At 38.8% G+C, this 13251-nt stretch overlaps 1 protein-coding gene across 4 annotated transcripts in view; it reads right to left on the minus strand.

Moving 5' to 3' along the window:
* Positions 1–13251, minus strand: part of LOC145996409 (uncharacterized) — a 124665-nt gene that overhangs the window by 93229 nt on the left and 18185 nt on the right. The window lies entirely within an intron of this gene.

A 13251-nucleotide genomic window follows, 5' to 3' on the forward strand; every position in this document is an offset into this window, starting at 1 on the left:
TTACTCTACTGCTTACTTATTATTGTAAAGAATGAGGTGCTGCGTCTTATTGTATAGCTTTCCAACAGCACACCTCGGGGCGTAAATTTCTGCTTCTTCATGTATGCAAAATACACTTAACTTCTGTTGTGAAGCGAATGGAGAGTTTGTTTTGCTGCTGTGATTAAATACTAAACCAAAATCTTATTACATAACTTTGAAGTATATTTGTTAATACGATCTATATTATATGTTCTTCTTCGTAGTCGAGCGGGTTAAGGCGTTTACTTGTCTTGAGATTGTTTGCTGCGGGACGGTGTAGGTTCGAATCCGGTTCTGGTCGGAATTTATTCGGCCTACGTATAGGGCCGGTGGCAACCCACCATCGTGAGGAAATTGGGAAGCTCCGAGTGAGTGAGCGTAACCTGGTCAAGAAGACCTACAATAACGGCTGGGGGTTTGTCGGGTTGATCACTCGTCACCCCAACACTGGTCTGAGACTTTCATGCTATAACAGGTGACGGCGGAACAGTGTGGGAGGGAGACCAGCAGTCGGTAGGTAAGCCAAGGCCCGCCATGGTGCTGTAGAGCTGTAGGGTTATGTTATTTATATTATATTATTGCTATAGGTGGTCCATATTATGTGCAGGAGAATTTTTAAAAAAATGTTTTGTTTCTCGAACCTGTGACCTGCAGATTTGCTTTTGCTGGCAACAGAAACAGAAAATGGCACTATGTTATTCTATACTGATACAGGTGTACTGTAATCATAACAATTTTCTAGTAACAAAACAACAACTATGTCAGAAAGAAATGGTGGGGGACTTGTCTGTGTGGGGTCTTATTAACTACTTCACATCTGTACCCGCACAACTCATCGACTACAAGGCAACAATTTTAGGAAGTGTGTGCATGGTCCCAAAAATACAAATTTAAAATCACCAATGAGACATGAACTCCCTTCACTGGTGTGTATTTGAATATGCGAAAATGAGGTACTTTGAATAACCACAAAAAAAAAGCTTGCAACGGTATAGAGAAGGGTCACAACTTCAAACGTTAGACGATTTTCGTTAATCTGCAAAGGCCCAGGGCGTACGGTAAATTGATTTTATTGAAAAGTATGCAGAAGCAGTGTTGGAAGCAGTTTGAAGACTGAAACGGCTATGGAAGGACACTTATTATAATGTTAATATTTCAGTATGTTTTCAGAATTGCTTTTCGATAATGTTTGCTACTTAATTTAATCAATTGTTAGACAAAACACACATTCGAATTCAAGGACGGAAAATATGAACAGCGAATGAATGCTTTAGAGTAGATGTGATATTTAAAGGAGGTGGCTCTTCCATGATCATTTTTTTACTTTCTCAATTCAAACAAAAATTCATGAATATTATTATCATTGAATGGTTGGTTAGGTGCTCGGTTTACCTTGTCCCTCCGAACGAAAGATGGAATGTATACAAGCCTGTGCCTCCTAAGTTTATCGCGGCTATGAGGATGAATCGCGAAATAAAACGAACTGGAAACTTTCAATATATATATATTTTTTATAACATGCTTCACTAAGGAGGTCAAATGACAAGTTGGATTGCTATCCTTTTTATAATTTGTTAAATTTTATTACGAACGAGGAAAGAATGCATGGCACTTAATGCTGTAATGTTATTGATTAGATCATCGTTTATCTTGTCCGCATCGATTAATCTCCTTATGTTCTTCTTCTTCGTCTTGTCGTTTTCGTCCAGAGTCGCGCTTACTGGAACGTTAAAATGTTTACCGGAACGTTCTGGTAAACGTTTTAACGTTCCAGTAAGCGCGACTCTGGACGAAAACGACAAGACGAAGAAGAAGAACATAAGGAGATTAATCGATGCGGACAAGATAAACGATGATCTAATCAATAACATTACAGCATTAAGTGCCATGCATTCTTTCCTCGTTCGTAATAAAATTTAACAAATTATAAAAAAGATAGCAATCCAACTTGTCCAGTTGATTTGTTGTTTTAAGTCCACTGTATGCACAGCAAGGCTAATCGGGACTGGACCTACAGTTTAAAGTGGGATCCGAACCACTTGTGCCTCCACCGGGTATCGAACCCGGGACCCCTTGATTACAAGGCGACGACGCTACCACTGCGCCATTGGGGAGGCCCAATCCAACTTGTCATTTGACCTCCTTAGTGAAGCATGTTATAAAAAATATATATATATTGAAAGTTTCCAGTTCGTTTTATTTCGCAATTCATCCTCATAGCCGCGATAAACTTAGGAGGCACAGGCTTGTATACATTCCATCTTTCGTTCGGAGGGACAAGGTAAACCGAGCACCTAACCAACCATTCAATGATAATAATATTCATGAATTTTTGTTTGAATTGAGAAAATAAAAAAATAATCATGGAAGAGCCACCTCCTTTAAATATCACATCTACTCTAAAGCATTCATTCGCTGTTCATATTTTCCGTCCTTGAATTCGAATGTGTGTTTTGTCTAACAATTGATTAAATTAAGTAGCAAACATTATCGAAAAGCAATTCTGAAAACATACTGAAATATTAACATTATAATAAGTGTCCTTCCATAGCCGTTTCAGTCTTCAAACTGCTTCCAACACTGCTTCTGCATACTTTTCAATAAAATCAATTTACCGTACGCCCTGGGCCTTTGCAGATTAACAAAAATCGTCTAACGTTTGAAGTTGTGACCCTTCTCTATACCGTTGCAAGCTTTTTTTTTTGTGGTTATTCAAAATACCTCATTTTCGCATATTCAAATACACACCAGTGAAGGGAGTTCATGTCTCATTGGTGATTTTAAATTTGTATTTTTGGGACCATGCACACACTTCCTAAAATTGTTGCCTTGTAGTCGATGAGTTGTGCGGGTACAGATGTGAAGTAGTTAATAAGACCCCACACAGACAAGTCCCCCACCATTTCTTTCTGACATAGTTGTTGTTTTGTTACTAGAAAATTGTTATGATTACAGTACACCTGTATCAGTATAGAATAACATAGTGCCATTTTCTGTTTCTGTTGCCAGCAAAAGCAAATCTGCAGGTCACAGGTTCGAGAAACAAAACATTTTTATAAAAATTCTCCTGCACATAATATGGACCACCTATAGCAATAATATAATATAAATAACATAACCCTACAGCTCTACAGCACCATGGCGGGCCTTGGCTTACCTACCGACTGCTGGTCTCCCTCCCACACTGTTCCGCCGTCACCTGTTATAGCATGAAAGTCTCAGACCAGTGTTGGGGTGACGAGTGATCAACCCGACAAACCCCCAGCCGTTATTGTAGGTCTTCTTGACCAGGTTACGCTCACTCACTCGGAGCTTCCCAATTTCCTCACGATGGTGGGTTGCCACCGGCCCTATACGTAGGCCGAATAAATTCCGACCAGAACCGGATTCGAACCTACACCGTCCCGCAGCAAACAATCTCAAGACAAGTAAACGCCTTAACCCGCTCGACTACGAAGAAGAACATATAATATAGATCGTATTAACAAATATACTTCAAAGTTATGTAATAAGATTTTGGTTTAGTATTTAATCACAGCAGCAAAACAAACTCTCCATTCGCTTCACAACAGAAGTTAAGTGTATTTTGCATACATGAAGAAGCAGAAATTTACGCCCCGAGGTGTGCTGTTGGAAAGCTATACAATAAGACGCAGCACCTCATTCTTTACAATAATAAGTAAGCAGTAGAGTAAAAAATCCTCTGTTTTATTTTGATGTAAAGAAAAGTTTTAGTCCATACATTGATCTGATCCCCCTTGTCCAAAATAATAATAATAATAATAATAATAATAATAATAAGCTCCGGTCTCATCTGGAGATTGTAACACTGATATGTCCGTCTATTCAGAAAAAACAAAAGTTTTAACATCCATGGACAATACCGTACAGCAGCTGTTGAGTCCCCCATATGTAAAGTTTCTTTTTTTTCCTCGTTAGCTGAACGCGAAGATGAGGATTGGAAGATGCTCGAGACTCCCCGTTCATTCGGGTATAACATCTTTCCTTTCTAACACTCCATTTTTTTTCTGTAAGAGGGGGGCATTTCTTTAGATACCAGGAGCACCTGTCTGATGTGACCGCTCTCTGTTTCCAACTTCGCCACTGGACCGTTAACAAAAGCCAATTTCTACGCAATTCATAACCGTTGGTTGATATGTAAATATATTCAGCAATACTGAAAACTCACAGACGTAATGATGATTCAAGCAGATCACGATACAGCCGTATGCATGTAAAACTATTTTCGTCACACACAGGCAAAAAAATAAAAAATAACATTTCTCTCCTTCCCTCGCTTTTAGCCATCTTCAAATAAAGTAGCGTCCAGTATTTTTTTAGATAGGAGGTGAAACATGACTAGCGAAAGTAATAAAATCGAAGTGTGAATTATTTTGTTATGATCTCCCTCCCTTCTTCGCATGCATGTTTCATATCACGCTCGCTGACATTGAAATAAGCAAAAACAATTGCAAGACAGCACAGGTTATAACCCATCGTAACTAGGTCTGTTTTTTTTAAAAAAAAATAATAATCGTCAGTCCATATGACAATGCTTTTGTGACGTGCACACCCTTTTTTTTGGTTGTTGTCCGTGATGAAATTTTTTATCATTGATAGGTCGGGGACTGAGCTTCTAACTTTCCACATTTACAAACAATATCGTTTACAATAATACCTTCGCTAGAAAGCACAGTACAATAAATATCCTTTTTTATATATAAATATTTTAAGTTATGCAATAACTTTGGACAGCAGCTAATTATCATGGCATTATATTCGCGTCCATGTCTGAAACTAGTCTTTATACACACAGCCAACTCACTCATGCAATATAATATCTGATGTAATATAATACAAACAGCTGTGGAAGGTTGTCGTCTCTTCGCGAAACAGGACGTACACGTCAGAGTTGTGCAGAAGATAAAATCGACCCCCTTGTCGATTTTGGTGATGTAGAGTACGTGTACGAAATTTAGAAGTCAAGGGTGGGCCAATTGTCAATTTCTTTTCGATAGGATCATCGTAGAGACATGCGCTAGCATTGGCTCCTAACAAAATAAACATAGGTTATCATGGTTGAACCCCCCTCTGTCTGAAGCAGCAGCATGATATTGACATTTCGTAGATGTAGTATGATTATTCCTTTATATTTCAATTTATTGATGAGGTAGATAATTATTTACTTTCCAAGTCCGGCATTAAAAATTGCAAATAACTCGAAAACAGTGAGATATTGCACAAAAATAAATCGAAAAATCCCCCCAAACACCACCCCTTGTCGATTTTGGGGATGTAGCATATGTATGCCAAAGTTTGGTGGTCCTGAGTTCAAGGGTAAGGGGTGTTTGCACACACCCTCCCAAAACTTTTAATCACTCGTAACTTCCGAACATGTAGCCATAGAGAGGTCTGGGGTTTAGTGTGTTGGTTGAGTCTCAGTATCCTCTGTCCTCCCATACCAAAAATTTAGTATAGGTCATCATCATAAAACCAAATTTTCATCAATCGAAAAAAATTTCCAAGTCCTGCACAGCCCGTTTACGTTTGTCGCGACTATCTTGAATTAACTAAGCGAGTCCAGATAGCGTTGGCGTTATTCTGCCTTCAGTTTCTTCACAGTAACATCAATTCATATTAACAACTTACGAGAGAACATCATGCATCTCATTTACAACAGAGCAATTTAATATCCTCGTCTAGTACGCTGCACTTTTTGACATTAGATGCAGTACAGGTGTATCCCGGTGTCAGGCTGGTGAAAAAAAATAACGTTCAACCAAGTAGACGAATAGCAGTATTCAAGTTCAGAAGATTCAACAAATACCCGTCTGCTGCTTTAAACGTTCATTTGATTAGTTAACCACTCACCACGTAGTCATACACCACACCACATATTACACCTCTCCAAGACGTGGTGCAGACACCAAATACACTACATGACACCCAAAATCAACAAGGTAGGTTGCACCGTGTAACCAACTAGACGCGTGAGTGCAGTCAAAAAATGCAGCGAACTAGACGGAGCTATTGAATCAAAATAATCACGTGGCATTCTCTTTGAATCTGACTTCACCCACCCCACCACGCACTCCTGGCAAGGTTATAGAGGCCAGGTATCCTAAAAAACAACAATTATTATTTGTTTGTTTGCATCACAATACAGAAATAATAAGAGGCACGCACGCGTGTGGCACATCATTCCCCCGAGAGAGGTTTACAAAGATCACGATATATAAACATTTGGTCCCCCGGGGACTTGGAAAATTACGATAAGGTGCATTCGCTTATTACTGTTGCCAGCTATAGGTCTCTCTCTCTTTATCTTACAGTAACGTTGGCATCTCTATTTTTTTAGTTGTAGGTGGTTTGCCAACACTCTCTAGTTAATAATGCTACATATTATAAACACACACGCACACACATACTGTGTTGCCATCCACCCGAAGATAATGCCCGAGGGCGAAACCGTGCAGACGCTCTACGAGAAAAACAAGATAGACGATCTGTTGCAGTACAACGTCCAGGATTCGATGCTTGTGAGAGACGTGTGTTTCTGAAAAACAGACTCGTGCAAACAATCGTCTCAACATACTGCCAGAGCGTGTTGCGCGCGGACCAGGTTCGAGGGCACAAATTCAACTTGCATTATTATTTCAGCAAAGCATTGCAGAACAAGCGATGTTTGTGTTTTTTACCCGGCACGGAAGTTGATGTTTATCGCGGCGTCACGAATCCCACACTAGGCTGCACGGAAGCTGATCTTCACGTGTATTTCTCATAGGACACGTTTAATGTCACGTGCATACGTAAAATTATGGCCTTGCGTAAAAAAATCAAAAAATTTAAGAACGATAAAACTTTGCCGCCGGGCAAACTGCTCAAAATAGACACCAAACAGAACACCCCCGAAGAGATTCGCCCCCCACGTCAATCAAGTTTACGTTCAAAAACCGTACGGGAAAACCTTTACTTTTTTGGTTGGGCACCACGCACCCTGGCAGGGTTATAGGGGCCAGGTATCCTAAAAAAACAACAATTATTATTTGTTTGTTTGCGTCACAATACGGAAATAATAAGAAGCACGCACATGTGTGTGTGTGTGGCACATCGTTCCCCCGAGAGAGGTTTACAAAGATCACAATATACAAACATTGCCGAAGTTGGAAAATTACAATATGGCGCATTCGCTCACCACTGTTGCCAGCCATATAGGTCTCTCTCTCTTTATCTTACAGCAACGTTGGTATCTCTATTTTTTTAGTTGTAGGTGGTTTGCCAACACTCTCTAGTTAATAATGCTACATATTATAAACACACACGCACACACATACTGTATTGCCATCCACCCATCTCTCTTTTTTTACGGCAGTACGTGTTTGTTGTCGGCTCTCCTTGTTTAGTATATGTAGGTTGCCAAAAATTGCTTTATGCACTGTAAAGCAAACCTCAAGCAAAATTGCCAGCTTCTTGCTTGAGGCTAGGTTAGACAAAAAAAAGCTGTAGGTAGGTTGTTGGTTGTTTAACTTTTTCCTTTTTCTCTTCTCTCTCTTTTTTGTAAAAGGCTATGGCAAAAATACCAGTAGGTTGGCAACTTTGCTTTATGCACTGTAAGGCAAGTCTTAAGTAAAATTGCCAGCTCCTTGCTTTAGGTTAGGTTAGGTTAGGTTAGGTTAGGTTAGGTTAGGTTAGAGTAGGTTAGGTTAGGTTAGGTTAGAGTAGGTTAGGTTAGGTTAGGTTAGGTTAGAGTAGGTTAGGTTAGGTTAGGTTAGGTTAGGTTAGAGTAGGTTAGGTTAGGTTAGGTTAGAGTAGGTTAGGTTAGGTTAGGTTAGGTTAGGTTAGGTTAGAGTAGGTTAGGTTAGGTTAGGTTAGGTTAGGGTGGGTGTTGGCAGCTGTCGGTTGTTTAACTCTTCCCTCTCTCTCTCCTCTCTCTTTTTTTGTAAAAAACTATGGCAAAAATACCAGTAGGTTGCCAACTTTGCTTTATGCACTGTAAAACAAGCCTCAAGCAAAATTGCCAGCTCCTTGCTTTAGGTTAGGTTAGATCAAGACAAAAACTTTGGTGATTTTGTTTCGAGTAAGATGTTGGCAACACTACGAGCCCCACTTCCGGTTGCAGAACTCTCAAGCAAGATTGCCAGCTCCTTGCTTTAGGTTAGGTTAGACCAACAAAAACCTTGGTGATTTTTTCGAGTAAAAAGTTGGCAACACTGCGAGCCCCATCGAGCCCCACTTCCGGTTTGTGAACTCTCAAGCAAATTGCCAGCTCCTTGCTTTAGGTTAGGTTAGACCAACAAAAACCTTGGTGATTTTTTCGAATAAGCAGTTGGAAACACAGCGAGCCCCACCGAGCCCCAAATGTTGGCCCAGTACCGGGCCACTTGTACTACTTAGAAATCATTCCCCATGCTCTTAAGAAATGTTCGGGGGGGCTTAGTTGAGCTTACTACTTCAAATAATTCAACAGTCACTTTCACAAAATACGCCACACTGTCGGTTATGGTATGCTGACTTAACTCTCAAATCATTCTATAAATGGATTGTTCTATAAAAAAAAAAAAGTATGTGGGTCATTCCATGTCAAATTAAAAAGCGACACAACTTGAACATCACCAATTTCAACAAAATTCACAGAATGGATTATATCTACACTGATACAAAAAAAAAATCAGTTGCTCAGCTTTTTGTGTAGGATGTAAAAAAAGTCAAAAATTGCAAAAAGTAAGGTTCGGGTAATTACAAAAAATCATTTTTCTCAGCTCCTATAAGAGATAGAGAGATCAATTTGGTTCCATTTTAAAGCTCTTGGAATGGGCTTTCATATAATATGTCACTTGGCAAGGTTTTGTGACATTAATAATTCAAGGTCACCAAAAAAAATTATGACAACCTTGTCCTATATCCAAAAGAATATTTTTTTTAAAAAAAAAATCTGAAAAAAATATATTTTGCTTACTAATGTGTTGTACATGTGGTAAACATTTCATAATGGGATTGCAATGGGATCATATTAAAAAATAATTTTGGAACAATTAGGTACAGCTGAATATTGCAATTTTTCCCCCTCTGTGGCAATTGTTAATTGAGATTCAATCAATGAAAACCCTCCCTTCTGAGTCTTCCTTTTTGTTCGACACAATATAAAAATACAATACAATTAACATTTAGGATTTGATTGATTTGTTGTTTTAAGTCCACTTTATGCATAGTAAGGCTAATCAGGACTGGACCTACAGTTTAAAGTGGGATCCGAACCACTTGTGCCTCCACCGGGTATCAAACCCAGGACCCCTTGATTACAAGGCGACGACGCTACCACTACACCATCAGGGAGGCCTTTAACATTTAGGAGTGGGTGACACTGTCACTTGATGAGGTAGCATGTCATGACATGAACTCCTAGTGCCAGCAAAAGAATACATGTTTCATCCTGTTCAGACAAGCAACATTCAGTCTGTGATCATTTATTAGAACAGAAGGTTCAGTGATGTACTACCCAAGAGGATCTTTGTTTTAGCTCTACCTTTCTGTTTACAGATTTGGAGAAAAACAACTTAGTTTATCACTGCCTTGGACCAGAATTCAGTGACCAGCATGGAACCATCAACTTCAGCAGCTTCAAGTAAAATGTACTCTACTGTTGAAATCCATTTGAAAAGTCAAGTCATAATTCTTTCAAGAAAAACCTAAAAACTGCAAGAACTTGGCACAAACATTTACTTTTCTTAAACAAGGTTACAAAATTTGTAATACTTGCCACAAACAGTTAGAAGAATCTGCAGAAAACAGACATAATTTAGAATCTAGTTCTGTTGAAGAATTTCAACAATTAGATCCTTTGTGTACCCCAGAAAAAGATGAAGCTCTAAATGCTCTGAACAAAAGTTTGATTGCTTTTAATGAAACACCTATTCAGAAAAGATGATTATGTGAGAAGAAATACCCTCAGGAAAAGCTTAGGAAAGCAGCATCAGTGTTCAAAAGCAGAGTATTGAACATAGATTCAGATCCTGAACAAGATGCTATTCCTCTCTCCTCTGACCGTGAAATTATCAACCAATTGAAGGAAAAATTTAATACTACAGATGATAAGAGCATCAGGATGCAAATACTGACAACGCTCCCTAAAAGCTGGACTTCAAGACATTCAAGATGAATTTGGAATATCAGACTATATTGCAAGGAAAGCTAAAAGCCTGGTTAAAGAAAAAGGTGTCATGTCATGTCCGGATCCTAAACCTGGTAAAACTTTAGATTTTGAAGCAGCAGAAACAGATATATCCACTGCTGAAAATAGGATTTTCCAAGTTTTGTGAACTCAATCCTAAGTACTGTGTTCTTGCCGGTGCAAGTGGAACCCACAGTGTTTGTGCATGTACAATGCACCAAAACCTAAACTTATGGTTATGCATTGTAGGATGAAAGAACTGATGGAAGGTGATAGACCAATTAAGTCTTACAAAGATATTATGATGTATGTAGTGTGTGCTAATCCAACTGAAGCTTGCTACTTTGGAGATTGCAAAAACTGTTCTGGGTGTGAAGAAGTCAAGGGAAGATTGAAGAAGCTTTCGAGCTCAACTGCATACAAAACATCACCTACAAACAGTGGATAAAAGTTGAAAAAAGAACATCTCGAGACATTAGTCAAACCTACTGAAGAATTCATCAGTATACTTTTTGAAAAACTGCCAAAACTTCTTCAATACTCATTTTTTGCTAGTCAACAGTCCAGTTACCTCACCCATCTGAAGCAATCTCTGAAAGAAGGTGGATTTCTTGTAATCTGCGACTTCGCTGAGAACTGTTCATTCATTCTCCAGGATGCAGCCCAACGTTTCCACTGGAACAATGCACAGGCAACAGTTCACCCCTTCACAATCTATTTCCAAGATTCAACAATAAAAACATTGATGCATACATCTCTTGTCATCATTTCTGACTGCCTCACTCATTACACAATAGCGGTGCACCTTTTCCAGAAATACCTAATTGGTTTCATGCAGTCTCATTTTACCACAAAACCAAGCCTGATCTATTACTACAGTGCTGCCTCTCCGTATAAAAACAGGCTTAATTTTCTCAACCTCTGTTACCATGAATCAGACTTTGGGATCAAATCAGAGTGGCATCCTTTTGCCACACCACATGGCAGAAGTGCATGTGATAGTGTGGGTGGGACTGTTAAAGGACTTGCAGCTAAAGCCAGTCTTCAAATGACCTACAATGACCAGATCATGACTCCACGACAGTTGTATGACTGGGCAAATGGACACACTGAGTCGATACGTTTCCAGTACAGTACAATTGAACAGCATAAAGGAGAAGAGGTTTTGAAACTCACGACAATGACAGCAAGAACTATACCAGGTACTCAGACAAGAAACCACACTCCTTTGTTCCACTGAACATGAATCAGCTGCAAGTGAGGGCATTTTCATTCTTTAACAACTCAAGAGTAGAAAGCAAAACAACTTTTGATGGTGATCATGAAATCACAGACATGGTTGGGTTCTTGATCTGCAGATATGATGGGACACTGGTGGTTAGGGTGTGTTTTAGACTTGGATGAGGAACATCAAACAGTGAAGATGTTCTTACATCCTCATGGACCTTCACCTTCCATCCGCTACCCAGACTTTGAGGATGATTTTACTGTGCATAGGAGTGATGTTATTTCAATAGTAGACCCCAGGGTAAATCCAACAGGAAGAGTTTACAACCTTTCAAAGCAAGAAGTGGACAATGCTAACCAGAAGTTGTAAAAAAGAAGTGTACACTGTGTAATTCTTCTGTAAATATCCTCGGAAGCAATACAAATTGCAATCAAGTGGTGAGTAGGTTCAAGTTCATTATTTTATTTCACCATGATCCCATTGCAATACGATTATGAAATGTTTACCACATGTAAAACACATTAGTAAGCAATTTGTTTTCCAGATTTTTAAAAAATATACTTTTGGATATATACGGGGTCATATAATTTTTTTGGTGACATTGAACTATGAACTATTAATGTCACAAAACCTTGCCAAGTGACATATATGATAGCCCATTCCAAGAGCTTTAAAACGAAACCAAATTGAACTCTCTAGCTTTTATAGGAGCTGAGAAAAACAATTTCTTGTAATTACCTGAACCTTAATTTTTGCAATTTTTCGACTTTTTTTAGGGGGCCTACACAAAATAACTGAGCAACTGAAAAATCTGAAAAAAATATTCATTGTCATCATTTCATGGGTAGAGACAATCATGTAAATTTTATTTGAATTACTTGACATGAATCTGAAAAGTGCATTTATTTTCGTTGATTTGATGTGGAATGACCCACGTACATACTTCCAGAATATGGTTGAACAGGTGCTTCTACTTGTGCTTAGTAAAAACCATGCATTTCATTGTGTGGTTCACAATGCTCTATATTTTACAAACTTGAATATCTGTATAAACCGCAAACCACACAGTTGTATTTTGTTTATACAAAAAGAGGCAAAATAGCCAACACTGATGGGAATTAGTCCAAGTTTGTAAAAATTAATAGAAAAGTTACAGAGGCAAATATGTGCATATTAACCCTTAGTATGCCGCGCAGTCTGACGAAAGTAAGCCCAGTGTCACTGAGGCTTTGAGCGGGAAATTTGAATTTGTATACATAATGGAGAAAAATCGTAATAACTCTGGCACTATGGGACCAATCTACTTCGGATAACTTTTGTTTTGCAGGTAATACATCGGTGCATGCAACCTTGTAAAATTTGGATGCCCCAACAGCGGGGGGTTACGGGCGGGGGCTGCATCCCCCGAATTTCAATGAAAAAAGCATGAAAATGTGGAGTTTGCCCCCTCTTCTCCAGCTACTTTGGAGAGAAAACTGGACCTTTTGCTTTTTTTTTTTTTAAGAATGGACCTTCCGCAACAGAATGAAACTTGATTCATGTTCGTAGGTGCAATACAATTTGAATAATAAGGCAAAACGTAAAACTCTAGCGAATTTTAGCCAATTTGCATATTATTCATAAAATTGTTATAACTGACACTATGGGACCAATCTACTTTGGATAACTTTTGTTATTGGAATTTTCGTAAACACGATTGTAAAACATGTTCCCGAACGAACTGTCAGTGTTTCAACCTCCATATACAAATATAAGTGTGGCAAACCCTCGATAATTGTACCTAAAGCTGTTTGTAACATATGTGTTACAGAGGCTACAAGGGACATACTTTTTT

Source organism: Lepisma saccharinum, chromosome 12, assembly GCF_977018435.1.
Source record: "Lepisma saccharinum chromosome 12, izLepSacc3.1, whole genome shotgun sequence".
In the NCBI taxonomy this organism is placed as follows: domain Eukaryota; kingdom Metazoa; phylum Arthropoda; class Insecta; order Zygentoma; family Lepismatidae; genus Lepisma; species Lepisma saccharinum.